At 40.3% G+C, this 18,683-nt stretch overlaps 1 protein-coding gene and 1 long non-coding RNA gene across 9 annotated transcripts in view; one reads left to right on the top strand and one right to left on the bottom strand.

Annotated features, from left to right (window-relative positions):
- CDK14 (cyclin dependent kinase 14) overlaps nt 1-18,683 on the top strand; it is a 633,696-nt gene that overhangs the window by 432,302 nt on the left and 182,711 nt on the right. The window lies entirely within an intron of this gene.
- On the bottom strand, nt 7,772-16,956 carry LOC131509428 (uncharacterized). The gene is made up of 2 exons (XR_009260495.1): nt 16,233-16,956; nt 7,772-9,853 (listed from the first exon to the last, which is right to left on the bottom strand). It is a non-coding gene; the product is annotated as an uncharacterized LOC131509428 (long non-coding RNA).

Here is an 18,683-nt window from a genome sequence, read left to right as displayed (position 1 = left end):
TGAGGACAGTTGGGCTTAGGGAAGCAGAGAACATAATTTAACTGCAAAACAAACTTCCTTTGTTTTGTTTATGTGATGCTGTCCACCATTTGGCGCTCCTTTCTTCCTCAGATTAGTTTATATTTCAGGGATTTTCCCTTTCGTAATTTAACACTTCACCATACACATGGGAAAACTGAAACACAAAGGTAATCTGGAACAGAAATAGAGATTACTTTATGAATTTCTTTTTTTTTTTTTTTTTGGAGTCAAAAAATAAGATCATGTTTAGATGATGTTTTAGCCCATGTCCTTTTTCCAAGATTTTTAATTTTTTTTTTAATTTTTATATTTTAAGGAGGCTCCACACCCAGCGTGGAGACCATTGTGGGTCTTGAACTCACAACCCTGAGATCAAGGCCTGAGCTGGGATCAAGAGTCAGATGCTTAACCACACTGAGCCACACAAGTGCCCCCTTCCAAGATTTTTTATAAGTGTTAACCAACTCTTTAGCATTACATATGCCATTGCATACAATGATGAAAATTTTGTTTTCCTCCTCTTTATTAGAAGACCATATGTTGTCATCAGAGTAAAAGTGATATATTAGTGGCAGTTATACTAACCAAGTGTATGGATTTTTAAGCATAAAAAAAACTAATATTTTAGACAAACTTACCTTAGGTTAATTGTCTTAATTAAGCTAAGTTACTACTAATGAAGGTTAGTTGTCATTATGGTTACAAACACAGACATTTGATTTGAGATGTAAATGTTAAATTCCACTGTGGTGTGTGCCCTGGAATGTGTGAGGGGACAGCCTGGCTCAGGTGCTAGTTCCTGAGTGCCCACTTGCCCATGTATAAGTCAACCATGTATAACGATTCACTGTTGACTGGGGCAACTGTGATAGCTCCTTTCAGTTCTCAAAGTCTTCAGTTTGTTTCTTATTCATATTAAAACTCATAATCCTTGAAACTAAGTTTTTGAAGTCCTATTCACTGTCACTAATCTTTATTTATATACTTAGTGTATTTCCCTTCTAGCATGCTGTCTTCACCCAACAAAGAATGTTCTGTGTCCTGAGTCATTTGACTTTGCCTCAGTCTATTTGTGCTCTTGCTTGTTGTCTTCCTACATTAGGTGAAGTCCCAGCACCTTGATCTCTTCTCATCTTACTCAAACTCACTCGCCTGTTGTTTTTATCAAATCTGGTGTTACTCCTCACCAAGGCCTCCTATTTACCAAGCTCATTCTTTATCTCTTTTTTCTCTCCAGGCCATCACTCCTTCCTCAAGGCACTCCCTGCTTTTTTCACTCCCTTATCCATGTTATGTACATTCCTTGCTGCTATGGGGTCTGCAGCCTCAGGAAGCTCTTCCTTTACTAATTCCTCCTTACTCACTTATCCTATATGCCATCTGCACCCAGTATTGCTCACAATAATTGCAGATACACCCAGCAGCATTTCTCTTCCCAGTGGACAGTTTTATTTATTTTTTTTTTCCAGCCAGATTTTGTATACCTTATTTCATGGAATGTGTAGGTAAGATTCAGTTCTGTGTTTACATACAAAAATACATATGAATATCCTGTAAAACATTTGCTTGCTTTTACATGACGTATCCTAAAATAAAAGTTGGTTACATATATTAGCAGATTACTGTGTTTTAAGTACATTTTAAGAAATTGGTGGGGGGTTTGGGTTGACATGTAGCATATAAAAATTTCTCCCATTTAAAGTAATTGGAAATAGGGGCACCTGGGTGGCACAGTTGGTCAAACGTCCAACTCTTGATCTTGGCTCAGGTCATGATCTCATGGTTGGTGAGTTCGAGCCCCGCATCAGGCTCTGTGTTGGTGGTGTGGAACCTGCTTGAGATTCTGTCTCTCCTTCTCTGTGCCCCTCCCCGACTTGTGCTCACTCTTTCTCTCTCAAAATAAGTAAATAAACTTAAAAAATTTTTAAATAACTGGAAATATATAGTCAGTGGTATTGCACTAGCATTGCATGGTGACAGATGCTACGCTTGTGGTAAGCATAGCAAAATGTATCGCTTTGTGAAATCATTATATTATACACCTGAAACTAATGTGACATCATGTGTCAACCATACTTCAGTTTAAACAAATAAATAAATTGGGGCACCTGGGTGGCTCAGTCAGTTAAGTGTCCAACTTCAGCTCAGGTCGTGGTCTCACAGCTCGTGGGTTCAAGCCCCACGTTGGGCTCTGTGCTGACAGCTCAGAGCCTGCAGCCTGCCTCTGATTCTGTGTCTCCTTCTCTGCCCCTTTCCCACTCACACTCTGCCTCTTTCTCTCAAATATAAACGTTGAAAAAAAAATTTTTTAATAAATTAAGTAAGTACATATGTACTGAGAAATAGGCTCCCAATTAGCATTTTCATGCAGAACTTTGGCTTTTCAGAAATAGATTACTGACCTAAATTGAGCAATGCCTATCCTAACCATCATTAAATAAATAGACCCCTGCTAGTATCACATTGGAGGATCCTGGGTGGAGCCACAGGGAGCTGCCTGTGGAAAAAGCAGACCTCTAGCCAAATCTCCACCTGCAGAACCATGCCTAAAGGTTAGAGCTTCTGTTCTTGTGAACTATAGTTTGGCAGTTATTTGACACCTGATGTGTTTTCTCTGCTGGCAAAAGCATAATACTCTAGCATGTTTCTACCAGTCATTTTTTTACACATGCCTCTCATTTTACCATGATTCCTGGCAGCCCTTCAGGCCTCTAGTACTGAATTTTGTGTATCACTCGTTTTTAAGGCAGACTATTCCAAACATGCTCTCAAGCATTGCTGAAAGTCCATCAAGCCATTATCATAGGTGGTACAGTCACCTAGATGGATATTTACATGTATTAATTTTATTCCTCATAGATTATACTCTAATTGTTTAACATGTGCCACATGACCCCACCTGGACTGTCACCCTCTGTTGAAATGTGCATTTTTATTGTTCCTCCCAGCCCACCTAACCGAGTCCCCTGTCCTGTCAGATCTTCAGTAAGTACTTGCAGAGAGATTTGCAATCCAGGTCAGAAGCAGAATTGCAGGGTGAGTTTGAAACCTGAATAACAAATCGTTTATCTCGGGCCCTGCTGCGGTACATCCTATGTTACTATGTATGTTAGATGCCCGTTATATTCATCATTTATGGCAAGTTTTAAGGTTTTAGAAACTAGATTCTATAGGTGGAATGGGGGGGGGTGCACGAATGGCTTTTTTTTTCTATCTGCCAAACTTTCAAACAAAACTAAACAAAGCATTATCTGTACTAACTTCACATGCACCAGTACTGTAGAGGCACAGAAAGTGACCTATAAGGGACCTTTGTTAAAGCCTCCCACAAACGTCAATATGCCTATTGTTCCTGTTAAGAAAAAGAGGAAAAGGAAATCAGAAACACAATCCCTATATCAAAGAAGAAGGCAGTCTGAATCCCGATGGGACTCTTGTTTGTCTGTTCTTAGGTCCCCAGTGATGTTTCCTTTCTTCACTTTATCTGCTGGAATCCATTTGTAATGAGAAAAAGTGATTTAAGGACTCAGGTCTGTTTGCTCTGAAGTTAATAGTTCTGAGTGTGATATATTCTACTTTTCAAAAGAGACTGACCTAAGACTTTATACCCCACTGTTTTCTCCAATATGGAAAGATTTTCAAGATATGTAAAAGGAAAAAGGAAAGTACAAAATAGGCCTAAATGTCCATTAGTGGAAGGAAGAGAGAATGGCTGAACAAATGGACATGATATGATGTCCAGGTAGTGCACAGAGCATTTGTAGATGGTGTTTTTCCTAAAGAGTTCAGGACTGGGGCTATACTAACAGACTCACTTGTTATCGAATACTCTTATATACTGCATATATGTGTGTGTGTGTGTGTGTGTGTGTGTGTACATATGTATACACATGCACACACTTTTAATTATTGTTTTGCTATTTGCATATGATATTCTAATAACAATTTTTTCAGTTGAAAGTTAAAGTTTGTAGAGAGAAGTGCCCTTTTAATTTTTTTAATATTATTTTTGAGAAAGAGAGAGCATGTGTGAGCAGGGGAGGGTCAGAGAGAGAGGGAGACACAGAATCCAAAGCAGGCTCCAGACTCTGAGCTGGGGGCACAGAGCCCGATATGGGGCTTGAACTCATGAACTGCGAGATCATGACCTGAGCCAAAGTCAGATGCTTAACTGACTGAGCCACCCCAGGAGCCCTGAGAAGAGCCCTTTTAAAATGAGAAATTAACTACCTGGTGAGCTTTCATGTAAACTTTCCTCTCAGCAGTAGGCTATATGCTTGGTGATGCTTCCTCCAATGCCGGACAGTTGGTCTGTGTATTGCTATTATTGATCACTTCAGCTGCTTGAATACATGTTTCTGCTTGACATAAGCAGGGCACATGGGCAATGTGTTATAATAGGTGAGTGTCAGCGCTTCTGGAAAGGCTCTGCCTTCAAAGAGCTCTGTTAGAAGAGCCAAACTAGTGTATTCTATTATTACTCTTGTACCGTGAGTAGGTGAATCTGTACACAGAGATAACAGAGCATTTTGAATTACAGGGCCACCAGTGTGCAAAAGCTAGACAGCTTTCCAGATTATTTCCATAACTAAAGAACAGTGCTGCTAACCAACTTCATCTAATCCCAGGGCTTGGATGAAACCAAATTAGATTGGCTTTGTCTCAGCCAGAGGTTTTGCTGACAAAGAGTAAACAAGTAAATATGACAGTGTTTCCTATACAGTGGCAATGGGGACAGTGGTATTTCTGAGTAAATCTATTATATAGTTCATGACATTTTGATGAATAGATACAGACTGGATAAATTTGAAATCCTCATTACAAAAGAAACCAGAAGAAACAGAAAGGAAAGGAAACTGTCTTTGTTCAGAAACCCAAGAAGCACCATGATGTTGCAGAAAGAACCTTGGCCTTGGTGGTCAGAGCTCTCTCTCATCCTCCATTTACTAGCTGTTTGTCTTCTGCAATAAACTTCCCTTTCTGAGCCTTGTCCATATCATGAACACAAGAGTACCTAACTTGTTAGGATCATTATGATCACTGTAGATACTGTATATAAAAAGAGTTTCTGGTAGAAGGAGCCTGGCATATGGTAGCCCCAATAGGTGAGAATAACTCTGCTGTTCTTATTAGCATAGAGGGAGCAGCCTCTGTGCTAAGCCTACTTCTACCCACATTTTCTGCATCAGTCCCAGGGGGCTGGCTCAACTCTGTGAATGGACAGCTCCATCCAACTAATAGCTTCATGGAACTTCCTCTTTCATGTCGCTGATATTAAGCTTTGACGCTCTTTCTATACTCTTACCCAGGGAAAATTACACCAAATAGACCTGGCTTTGATCTATTTTCAATTTTGACTGAATTATGGACAATAATACTGTATTTTAAAGTATAGTCAGAGACTGCAGGCTACAAAAATTCAAACCCTTTTTAGTCTTTTCAGATCTTGAAAGTAGATGATTAACCATTGTCAGCTCTATATTGACCTGGGCTTTCTTAGCTATTGAACTTCTGGCTCCAATTCACACCTCCATTCTCCCTTTAATCTCGTATAATTTTTTGTAATGCCTTAATTTCAGGAGTGCATTTATGTGTTGGTTTTGTTATTTTAGCAGAATTATGATCTTTGGTATGTTCTGTCCTAAAAACTGCTTTTAGCATAATAGTTAAGAAGCGTCCTATAGTCAACAAAAGGACTATTAAGGCGCTAATTATATCTTTCTCCCCCGAACACCACTGCTGTGAAATTCCATGTTAATAAGACCTCAGGTGGACTAGGACTGCAAAGAACTCTTCCTATTCCATCTTAATGCTATATAGCAAACCACCTCAAAATTCAGCAGCTTACAACAATTGTTTATTCTTTCAAATACTCATGGGTTAGTTGGGGCTGGCTGATATATGTGCAGCTCATCATCTATAGGTTGAGTACACATTTGCTCTACATATTTATCACTCTCCTTGGACCAGTGGGCTAATCAGGGCATGCTTTTCTCTGGCGATGACAGAAGAGCAAGAAAGGTGAATGGAAACATGTGCTACCTCCTAAGTTTGCAACCACCCCTTTCGTCCCACCCCATTCCTTGGCCAAACAAGTCAAAGCACCATAAAAGAAGTGCAAAGTCATATGGCAGAGGGTGCAGTTCTAGGAAGGGGTGAAGAATTAAGATTAGTAATATAATCAGCACGTCTGGCTTTGCCACTAACTAATGAGGACTTTTGAGCAAGTCTCCAAGCCACAGCTTCTCCATGATTACATTCATTCATGGCATTCAACAAATAATTTTACCAGGGGTGCCTGGCTGGCTCAGTCAGTGGAGCATGCAACTCGATCTCAGGGTTGTTAGTTCGGGCCCCACATTGGGTGGGGCACCTGGGTGGCTCAGTCAGTTAAGCATCCAACTCTTCATTTCAGCTCAGGCCATGATCTCACGGTTCATGAGTTCAAGCCCTGCGTTGGGCTCTGTGCTGACAGCACAGAGCCTGCTTGGGACTCTGTCTCTTTCTCTACTCCTCCCCTGCTCACTTTCACACACACACTCTCTCTCTCAAAATAAATAAACATTTTTAAAAATAATAAAATTAAAAAAAAATAATTTTACCATATACTTGGTACCAGGCATTGTTCTAGGTGATGGGACCATAACAGTGAACAAAATTGTTGGAAATCCTTGCCCATACAGATCTCATGTGCTGGTCAGAGATATACAGTAAATATGTGTGTGTGTGTGTGTGTGTGTGTGTGTGCGCGCATTCATGAGTGTGTAATATGTCAGAGTGTAAAAAGTGCAAGGAAGGGAGATTACATAGGGTAAGTAAAATAATTCACCTCTCTCTGCCCCAGAGATTGTCACTATTAATGATCTGTTGTTTGTGGTTATGTTTGTGGGGATGGATAGCAGAGCCTGACCATCAGAGTTTGAATTCTGATCTTGCTTTTATTTGCTTTGTGACCCTGGACATGTCTATCATTTTTCCATGGCTGCATAACAAATTCCCACAAACTTAGTGCCTTCAAACTACATATATCTGTTACCTCATAGTTTGTGTGGGGCAGGAATCCAGGCATGCTTAGCTCTGATCATGGCCTCACAAGGCTGGAGTCTGGGTGTTGGCTCAGACCGTATTCCTTTCTGGAGCTTGGGATCTTCTTTCAATTCCATGTGATAGTTGGCAGAACTCAGTTCCTTATGATGGTAGGAAAGATGTCCTCACTTTCTTGCTGTGAGCCAGGGGCTGCTCTCTGGTAGTAGAGCACCCCCATAGTTCCTTGCCTTGTGGTTTCCTTATAGTTCCTCTCACAACATGGCAGCTTGCTTCTTCAAGGCCAGTGGGAGAATCTCTCTCCAGTCTACTCTCTCTCCAGTCTACCAGGATAGTCTTACATAACATAACATAACATAACATAACATAACATAACATAACATAACATAACATAGCATAGCATAGCATAACCATGAGAATGACTCTCCTCCCATCTCCATTGTCACATACCCATGGACTAGAAGCAAGTCACAGTCTCTGCCTGCATTCAGTCAGAGAGGTTTATACAAGGGCATGATTAATTGAAGGTCATCTTAGAATTCTTTCTGCCAGAACATGTGGCATACTTAATCTCTCTGTGTCTCCATTTCCTCATCAGTAAAATGGGAGTGACTGTAGTGATATCTACATCATCAGATGGTTTTGAGGATTAAAGGAATTAATAGAAGGAAATCACTTAGAACAATACCGACTACAGAGAAATCTGTATCTGAGTAGCTATTTTTATTATCTATAAAATGTGAGGATTTTGTTAGGTGATTTTTAAGATCCCTTTTAGCTCAAACATTTTATGATTTTGTTATAATACAGTATAATGCAAAATTAAACAAGGATAAAAATATCACTGACTAAAAAAAGGAAAGCATAATATCAGGACAAGTTGAAATTAAGCTAAATAGATGATATAGTTCAAGGAGGCAAGAGTCATTCTTCCTTTATGTTGTCATCAGTGCAAAAGCCATGAAGTACTTCATTATTTGAAGTTTTGTGTGTTGCCTTGACAAGGAATCTTTGGAAGGACACAAGACCCTCTAAACAAATACTGATTTGTAAGAAACTTTTCTCCTTTGATCACCATACTGTCCCCTAAATTAATTGAAGCCTGTGGTCTCAAATAAACAATTGGATGGTGCGACCGGATTATAATACAAAGTTTGAATACAGCTGCTAGTTCTGTATTTGAGATGTAGTGTGTGAATGGCTTTTAACCAGACTTGTTTAAACAAGAATAATTGGAACAATGCAGCTCCTGATTGCCCTCTCCCACCCAACACAGGCCCATGAAGAGAGGACCTTATGGTCATCTCTCCAAGGTGCTTGATGCAACAGGAAGGGCAGATCTTGCTGTTGCTGCTTACCCTGCCAAGAGCCACTGATGAAAACTGCTTCTCCCCAAGCAGGCAGGAAACTGCTTGAGAGTGGGAGGTGTTGGGTCTGTAGATCAACTCCATGTCCTGTCTCTTTGGATGATATACTCTGTCTGGAGTGATAAGGAGCCAAGAGTCCACTGTAGTAGTTGTTTATATAATTCATACTCTGAGTGTTTATGTTCTGTATGTAAGGGTCCATCATTTAGAGTTTTCTCAACAGCAGCACTGTTGACCTTTTGAGCTGGATATTCTTGGTTGTAGGGGGCTGTCCTCTGCATTGTAGGCTGTTTAACAGCAGACTTGGTCTCCATCTGCTAAGTACCAGTGATGAGCCCTCCCCCAATTGTGACTAAAAAAAAATGTGTACAGATGTCACCAAATGTCCCAATACATTTTATATATCTATTTATTTACATAGTTATCATGAATTTTTAAAAAAACAATTAAAACATGCATGATTTTTTTAAAGCTCAAACAGTACATAATGGAAAAAATATAACTACATCTCTTACCCTGGTACCCCAGCACCAGGTTTCACTCTCCAGAGGCAAACATGTTACCATTACTTATTATAGGAGATCTCTGGGGATTGCACTGGAATTTATACACATGCAGATATGGATACCTAGTTACTATAAGACACACAGACTTGTATATTTTTATTGGCAATTTTTTTTTTAATTTGAGTTCAAGATGTAAAGAAGATGACAGGAATGAATCGCTTTTAGTTTGTTTCTGTTGTATTTTTTAAAAAGCTTGTCAGCTTTTTCTGGACTGATATATGGCCTCTTAAGAAGAATTATTTCCTGCACAGTGAGAAGCAGCATCCCCTTAACTTATTCCCTTGGCCTCTGGAGCCTCTCACCATGATCTGTTCTAAGACAGATGCTGTGTGGCAGTAGGGAAGAACTCTTTAGGGCATCAATATTTTAAGGCCTCGAAGTAGACATTTTTCATCTCATGAAACAACCAAATCCTTCAGAAGTGCTCTAACACCCGGTTTTTTGCTGGGAGTATGCGAACTGTGTTTTTATTGATCCCCTTGTCCTTTTGAGGACTCAACGTACTTCATGAGATTGTATTTTTCACATTACAGCACCACCTTCTCACACAGTGGGATACGATGTCCTTATCAAGTCTCATTCATTTATCAGTATGCATGATTTACTGTTTTCATAACAAGTGCATCTGCTCCATGAATCTGCTTCCTGTATTGTTGGAGGCTAAACTTCCGGTTTGATTTTTGTTGGTCACAGTGGTGGTGGTGGTGGTGGTGTTCCCAGACAGCTGATTTTCAGAGCTTCCACAACACTTATAATCATTCAGGGAAAATTTTTCAAAAGGATCATTCCTACTCCTGGCAAAACTGAACGAGCACTCTCACACTCCTGATGGGATTATAAATGGACAGGATGAGTCTATGGAATAAATCAGAAAAAAATTTAAGTCATATTTTGGCTTAGAAACTAGATTTCTCAAAGATGCTAAATAGTCACAAGGACATAAAGGTTTCTGAATAGAACCCACAATGGGGAAATGCCTAGACAAATTATTTTATTATTATTACTACTGTTACTATTACTGTTAACTAACAAAGCACCATGGTAATTATCTTTTATGCATTACCTCATTTAACTCTCACAGTGTTGTGAAACAGGTGTTATTACTATCCCATAACTGTAACAGGAAAGTGTATCTGAGAGAAGCAAAGCAACACATCAGGATGATAATGATTATGATGATAGTGATGATAGCAGTAGCAGCTAACATTCACTGTCATGTGTCACATGGTATGCTAAGTACTTTACATGCATTAACCTTATCTCATTTTCTGACCAACAACCCAAAGAGGTAGGCACTGTTATCCCCGTTTAACAGAGGAAACTGAGGCATGGGGAAGTCAACTAGAATAAAAGAGGTTAAATTACAGCTTTCAAAATATTTCAGTTGGGATTTGAGTGCAGATAGATTGATCTCAGAGGCCACACTCTTGTCATTGTGCCTACCAAGATCCTGTGGTTGGTATGTGAATGGCAGACCAACACCTAAGCCCAGATCTGGTGGACAGTCTGTTAATCACTGAGCAGTATAGCTAATTAGTTAAGCTAATTTCATGTGATGGATTGTCTTGTATCGTGTGGTGTGACTATTTACTATCTTCAGAGGTAAATGGGGTAAACATGTGACACACAGAGGTTATCAAGGATAAGGAAGAAATGAGTTCACTCATCATATTAGGATTATATTCCCAGTTTCTGGCACTCTCCAAATACCTCTTCCTAGTTTAGTAGCAACCTGAGTACTTAATGTTCTCATCTTCCATGTATGCCCCTCTGAAGCCCATACTTGTGCACATTCCTTCTACCCAGCCAGCTAAGAGTTTTCTACCCTCCCTTCACTCCAAACATAGTGTAGCCTGGCCTCAAATGCAATTTTGAATGATTTTAAAGTAAGTTAAGAACTGGGGACATATGTCTTGAGGTGTTTTGGGTGCTCATTTGCATCACCACTGGCATCATCTTCAAAAAGTGAGGTCTTCTTGGTCAGGGGTGGGAGGGTCTGTGTGTTTTCAAAGTATTTGTTTCTAATCTAGTAACTAAGCTTTTCATAGTGCATGTTAATAAGAGGATCAGAGTCTGTTACATATTATGAACATACTATAACAAATCTGAATTGCCTTGCACCGTACTCTAGTTGTACCCACCACTTTGTTCAGATCTCTTAATTCCGAATTCAACGACAGAACCACCTAGTAAAGAGGAGATGGGTATCTACCAAAGGATTGTCCAAAGATAGAAAAATAAATTTTCAGTGGCATCTTGGCGAAACCTTGCTCATCAGTTCAAGTAGGAGGTGGTTTAAGGCTTACACAGTGAATAACTTAGTAGAAGACAGTGAGTGTTAGGACTTCGGTCTCATTAAATTGCACTTATGCAAGCATGGTACATGAGGTGAAAAAAGTGCTGAAGATGATGTATCTGGTTCTTGGACCCAGGGTGATTCTTTAAGGGACTGCAGATGACCTTGATCATATGGTTGCTGCCTCCTTTTGACAAGGCTAGTAGGTGAAAGAAAGACATAATGGCTCTGTCTGTAAATTACAATGTAGTCTGAAAGACATCTACCAAGGACAACCTTGTCCAATTAAGAGTGAGCTAACTGCCTTTACACTATCTTTAAAGCAATGTAGGAAAATAAGAGTGGCAGTGAGCATTTTTTTCCTTTATGAGTTTTATATATGCTAAAAGAATGAGTCCACAGCACTCCAGGTGGCAGTGCCATTGGCCAGAAATCCTAATTCTTTATCTTTCAAAAATGCCTACCACCCTCAGTCTCTGTTCCTCAACTTGTTGCCCTCTGAGCCTATCATAATGATAAGGAACAGTAAGGCAGATGTGGCTGAATATTAAAAAACCTAGGTGAGCTTTTCGAAAGGATTGTTACCTGCCTTTTTAGTGAACATGGTGCCCTGGTTGGACTGGCCTTTTTGCTCCTGTTTGTTGACCAGCAGTCTTGCAAGGCTGTTCTTTGTCCCCTGCAGCCTGTTAGCAGGATGACAGGGGCACAGCACAGAGGGGATGATGGATGAGATGCTGCCTTCTTGAGATTCTAAGGAGGCCACACCATGTCAATGTCCAGACCCCTAACTTTTAGAAAAATCGATCCTTTGCTGAAAATAATAAGCTATCTTTGCAATGTTTTTTTGATGCATTAATCTAGATGTTTTGAAGGGATAGATGGCACATTTAGTCCATGGCAATAAGTGTTTGAAAAAAAAAAAACTGATTAAGGGGTGAGGAGGAATTAGGCATCTATATGCTTTAATATGAATCTTCTGGCTGATTCATATATAACCCACAATGCGTAACTGTTGTAATTTCTAGTTATTGGAAAATAATTGCCAGATATACCATTGATGCATCAGTGCATTAAAATATAATGTGAACTTAACCAGATAGCTCACAATAAGCTAAGCTGGTGCTGATGAGGCTAAATTAACACCAGTTTAAAATTTAAACTTAAGCATAACAGCAATTGAAATTTATAACCAATTTAACATTGGTTAACCATGTGGGTGACCAACCCACAGCTCAGTGTTGTCCAGAGAACCACAGAACCGCCCCCTCTCTCAGTGTACCAGTGGTTGTCAGGAAGATCCAGCATTGTCAGAACTTGAGTAGCAGCCATGCTTCCTGAGACGATGCCTCATTTTCAACTCTAAGTAATTTACTAATTGTAGATTATGAATACCAGATTTTGACCTCAGTATTCTAAATACCGGTTCTTGACCCACTGAATCTGTTACAAGTCAGTAGCCCATTTGTAGGTGAAAGTCTATGGGATTGCATGTCAATTGCCAAGAGAGTAGGAGTGGGACTGCATTCCTGACCAGCAGTAGGCCTGGGGGGCCCAGTGGATATAGGCTGATCATAAACATCACCCTTTATCAGGGATTGTCTTTTCCATAGTTGTATCCTAGCTTCTGGCATAGTCCTTGGCAAAAACAGGTTCCCAGTAACTTTAACTTTTTAAGAATAATACATAATAATAATAATAATAATATATATATATATATATATGTTGAAATCATGGTTAAATTATAGTTCACTAGTTACATTGTATAGCTATATAGTTAAGCTATAGTTAATGATACTTAAATAGTATATATACAGTTGCAAAAACCATAATAAAATACTGTAAATGCAGCACATTCTATAGAACTATCTTGACCTAAATTTTTTAACAGCCTTCCTGCCAGTAAACTTAGCAGAGGTTTAGTTGTAACTCACACATTCCTGCATACCCCATTCAAAGCTCTAAAAATAACAGCATCTTTTTTTGGAACAGGTAAATGTATAGATTTCCTTTGGTAGGCAGGCTCTGACCTACATACTTCCAATAGAAGCACAGCCTTCACTCCCAGTGCAGCATGTGAGGCTTTGTCCTGCCCTCCTGCTCCCCACCACCGCAGACACAGCAACATGGGAGAGGGGAAACCTCCTTTCAAAGCCCTCCACCATTTCCAGGGGCTCTCTCTCCAGTGCCCCACTCTAAGCGCAGGAAGGCGTCTCCATGAAAGAAGTGAACAGTTAGAGAGGAGAAATGAAATCCAAGCCTGTCCCCCGGCAGAGACACCCTGTGGGCAGCCTGCAAACCCTACCTTGCTGTTGCTCCCCATTAACCCAGTGCTAAAAATGCAGAGAAAATGATTCACTTTCTGGCCACCCCATACCCCTTCCAGTGTTTGTCACTTCTCTCAAGCCACACAGCTCCCTTTCCGTTCTTGGCCTCCATCTCCAGCCATGCACCTCTCTGGGCTCGGAAGCCTCAGGCCAGTCCGTTCTTTCTCCTCTGCCCCGGAGTTGCTGCCTCAAGATAGAGCTTGCGGAGTCTCAGGGACGGGGGCCCTGTCCTGCTTCCTGGCCACCTCCATACGAAGAGTTGCAGCTGCCACGCTGGCTGCATTTTTATTGGAAATGCTGGTGTACAGGCCGGTTCGGCTCTGTAGTGTTTTTTCGATTTCTTATGAATATAACAGCCTTCTGTGCATCAGCCACCACATGGAGAATCATTTCTTTGGGGAAATATATTGTGAGTCCCAAGCAGCTCTCAAACTATTAGAGAACAATTCCATTTTAGGTGCCGATATTTAATTTTTGCATTCAGGAATTTTATAGTCCTAAAGGGAAAAGATCACTGCTAAGCTTTCACCTTGCCATTTTTACCTAATGCAGTTTTCTTTTCTGAATCCTGGGCAGACTGATCAATAACATAAATGCTCATCAGTAAGAGAGTGGATGAATAACATGCCAGGAACATTATAATTACACAAGAGTCTGGATGAATCTTAGCAATATAATGTTAAGTGAGGGAAGAAATTCCAAAAGATTAGCTATGGGATTATATCCAGAATATAAAATTTTAAATAATTAAAATAAAAATACTCTATAATCCTTATAAGGACAATAGAATGATATAAAAACAAAAGGTAGAGAATAATGAACATGATTCAAAGTGCAACTTACCTCAGGTGGGAATGGCTGGATGATTGCGTGGGGCCTGAGCTACAGGATTAGATGTGGCTGCTGGTAAATAACCTATAGTCCTTGTCTGAGGTGGTGAGCTCATAGGTGCTTATTACATTAATTAAAACAAAATTCTGTGCACTAGGTTTAAAGAAAGAAAAAATAAATAAATACACCCTTTTTTCCTCAGTGTGAGGAATAAGCAATTCTATTATTTTTGTCAGGTTGGAATAAGAATGAGTGACAAAATCAGTTTTGTTAGTAAATAGCTGTGTGGAAATATCTTTGACTTTGAAACCAATCTAAGTATGCCCAGTGGGTTAGCAGGAGCACAGCAGCGCTTCGTTAGTGAGGATGCTTGGCTGAGCACCCAGCTTTGGTCTGTTGGTCTTTGCTGGTCTTGCATACATAAATTGCTTTTAGAGTCAACAGAGATGAATTAACCTATTAATAATGTGCTGGCATCTGAGTGATGATGTGCGAAGGGCACCAGATACAAATCCAGATTGTGTCCTGGTGCTGTTTTTCTCTTCTAGGGGACCTATCCAGATCAACCTTCTTTGCAGTATAGTTTTCTCATCTGTGAAGCAGCTAATATTGTCCTATTTTATTGGGTTGGTCATAACTCATCAAATAATAGGTGTGAAATTGCAAATAGTACAGCAACTTACGTGAGGTTATTATTGCTGAAAGTAGACATGTTCCCATAGCTTGTTCTTTTACTGTGTGTCTTGTTTATATAAAATACCCATTTTGAGTATCAGGTATAAATAATATTTTGTAAATGATAATTTTACTCTGGAGTAGGCTGAATAAGGAACACCTAAAAATATCAAACCCTAATCTCTGTACCTGTAATTTTACCTTATTTGGAAAATAGGTTTTTATATATGGGATTATATTAAGGATCTTGAAATACAGAGATTAAACTAGATTATCCAGATGGGCCTTAAATGCAGTCATCAGTATCTGCATGTAATCTTCTAAAACATACTTAAGGATGTCAGAGTTTCATAGTGTTACAAATCAGTTCGGTAGCGTTGCCATTTTTAATTGTAATTTAATAAAAATGAATATTTAAAATACTACATTTTTAAAAATTTCTTAACGTTTATTTATTTTTGAAAGAGCATGAGCGGGGGAGGAGCAGAGAGTGAGAGAGACAGAGAATCCAAAGCAGGCTCCAGGCTCTGAGCTGTCAGCACAGGGGCTCAAACTCATGAACCATGAAATCATGACCTGAGCCGAAGTCAGACACAAATGACTGAGCCACCCAGGTGCCCCCCAAATACTCCATTTTTGAAGACAAAAGCTACAGTTTTGCATCTTTGTGTCTCCCTGTAGTCAGCACATTGCTTTGTGCACAGTTAATGCTCAGAAAATAGGAAAACTACTTTCATTCGAGAAAAAGAAAAAGGTGATCAATTTGGGCCTGCGGTATGTGTCATATATGACACGTGTGTGTATCATAGAATTTTAACTGGCCTCAAGTTTACAGCTGAAGTTAAGAGCATCAGTGGATTGTTGTGTTAAGCCTGTTTCCAGAAATGATTCTAATCCTCTTGCCATAAGAAACACCTAGGCTAGGAGACTGTTAAAGTGAGGACAGGAGAGCAGGTGTGGGGGATGAGCTCCGAGGCACAGAATGCCGAGCCAGTCATGAAATCACCGTCATCTGCAGTAACTCCTGATGAGGTGCCAGCACCGCTGAACTGGAAGTTGCCCACGACCCACCCCCCTTTCCAAAGCCTACCTGAACAGATAATCTTACCTAGGTGCTCTGGATGAAGGTGTACCTGTGACCAGAATTTCCTCTCTACTGCTTGTGCCTTTTAGGTTGAAAAATCCAGGTAGAACGTACTCTTTAAAGCAACGTTTCTCACATTTCACCCAGGGTTCTTGTTGAGTTACAGATTCTGATTCGTCAGGTCGCGAGTGGAGCCTGAGCTGCTTTCTGCAGGTGGTGCTGATGCTGTTCGTTCATGGACCATGTTTTGAGTAGCAAGGCTCCAGCATCTGGGCTCCTGCCTCCGGTCCCTCTCCCTGGGTTCATTTTTCCACATTTCATGCCGCTGCTTCTTCAGTCAGCCTCACTGCGTTGCATCTGCTTGGCAACATTGCCCTCCTCCAGCCTCTGCAGCCTCCACCCGCGGGGTCCTGACCGGCGTGCACGTATACTTCCTTCACTGGGGCTCCCACAGTGCACAGCTGGGGACTGACAGGCTGAAGCCTTGTCAACGGTAACATCACTCAGTGAAAAGAAGGGAAAAGCAGTTGAGATGAGAGTGAAATCCATGAGGGAGTCAGGGTTTAGGGAGACAGGGAATAGAAACAGTAGGAGAGAAGGAGGAGGGGGAAGAATGAAAATTTAGAGGAAAATATATTTTAAATGAGCTGCTCTCCATGCAGAATGCTCCAGTGAAGAGCGTTTTCTGGAATAGTGTCAAATTTATTTTTTTAGTTCTCCTCTAATTTGTCTGACAACCAGCTGCTTATTCTGTTCATTTATCTGCTGAAAATCTTGTGTGGCCCTTTGGATCCAGGCAGAAGACTTAAAAAAAAAAAATCTGTAAACCATCTAACAACCGAGGGCCTCTGAGAGATGGCCTGGTTAGATTGGACCAGTCAGTTCCAGCCCTTGCTGACATTAGAATCACCAGGGAGCTTTAGAAAATTCCTCATACCTAGGCTACAGTGCCAGCCAGTTAAATCAGAATCATTGGGGTGGGTCCCAGTCCTTACTGTATTTTTTAATGTGTTTTTTGTTTGTTTGTTTGTTTTTATGCCTCCCAGATGATTCCATGGGCAGCTAAGCGCCCCAAGCCAGACCTTTACCTTCTAGCAGATGAATTGAATTCACTTTAAGTAGAAATCAAAGAGCTGTCCTTTATTTATTTCGGTTCCTTCCCATCTGAACCCTTGCCATGTTGAAAACTGCACAGTATTTTGGAAACACCATCTCTTTTAATTCAGCAGTTGAGCCACTGATTAAATATTCAAGCAGCTTTCTGAAGCTCCAGGCAGCTTTTCATTTTCTCAGTTTAGTGGCTCCCCCTGCTGGCCCTTCTCAGTAAAGGTTGCTGCTCTGCAGAATCTTACTACTGGTTCTGGCCTCTGAAACACAGCCCAGAATCACAGCATCTTAAGGCAGCTTTTCTAGTCCCACATACAACCTGTATGCCATTGTCCATTGCCAAAAATGAACAGTGTAAAGCCCTAACCCCTTGCCTAGTGGCACTGTAGATAAAGCCTGGGGAATGAGGGAAGAGAGGCTCGATATCTGTGTGTGTGCATATCCACACACATACACATATCATATACGTGTATACACACACTACATACATGCATGTATCTGCTTATCATGCTGCCAGAAAAGATTCTGATATCAGCCATTGATTTTTTTCTGGTTCCCTGCAAAATAATTAATATTGGTACTTACTTTGGATAGAAAATAGGGAAGGAAAGCTTTCATCCATATTTTCTCTACCCTCCATCTACTCACACCCTTTTCCTAATCAACTTGCTTCTCCTTATCTATCCTGCAAGTTATCATTATGGCCACATAAAAACAAAGGTAGATGTAAATGCATAATCTAATCTTGTAAGTTATTTGTTGTAATATTATATCACAATTTTACCACAGATAATCCTTGTGTCAGTGGAGGCAGAATTCGATCCTTATTATATCTGAATGCAGAATATAGTGCAGTCCAACGCTCAGCTCTAATTAAACCTCATAAGGCTGCCATTACAATTTGTACAGTTCTTATCATTAGCATGCTCTTCTTTGTTGTATATTAATGTCTTAACCCACTGGCCGTTGTTTTCCAGCTGTCTCAGTACCGCATAGATCAGTCATGATCTATGATCTACCGCATAGATCACCCATTGACATTGCAGTACTTGATCTGTTGGAGGTGATGTTCCAAACCATTTCTTTGTCATCAAGGGTAAACATTTCCAAGCCACCTATGGGACATATGTTCACCACCCCTTGACCTTTCTGGGTACATCCTGTAGAAGACGGTTATTTATCTTTGTCCCTCTTCCCAGGCAGCACCTGGCATTGGCACAGCAATCCAGATGTGCTGACTAGTATGATTCAGTGATTTAATCTGTACTAGTGGTTTATTGCTATAGAACAATATTACCACAAATTGAGCCACTTAACACAAATTTGTCATCTCAGTTCTGGTCGGTCAGGTATCCAGGCATGGCTTAG

The sequence above is a fragment of the Neofelis nebulosa genome, chromosome 4 (assembly GCF_028018385.1).
Source record: "Neofelis nebulosa isolate mNeoNeb1 chromosome 4, mNeoNeb1.pri, whole genome shotgun sequence".
NCBI lineage: Eukaryota > Metazoa > Chordata > Mammalia > Carnivora > Felidae > Neofelis > Neofelis nebulosa.
This window is presented reverse-complemented; position numbering and strand designations above follow the sequence as displayed.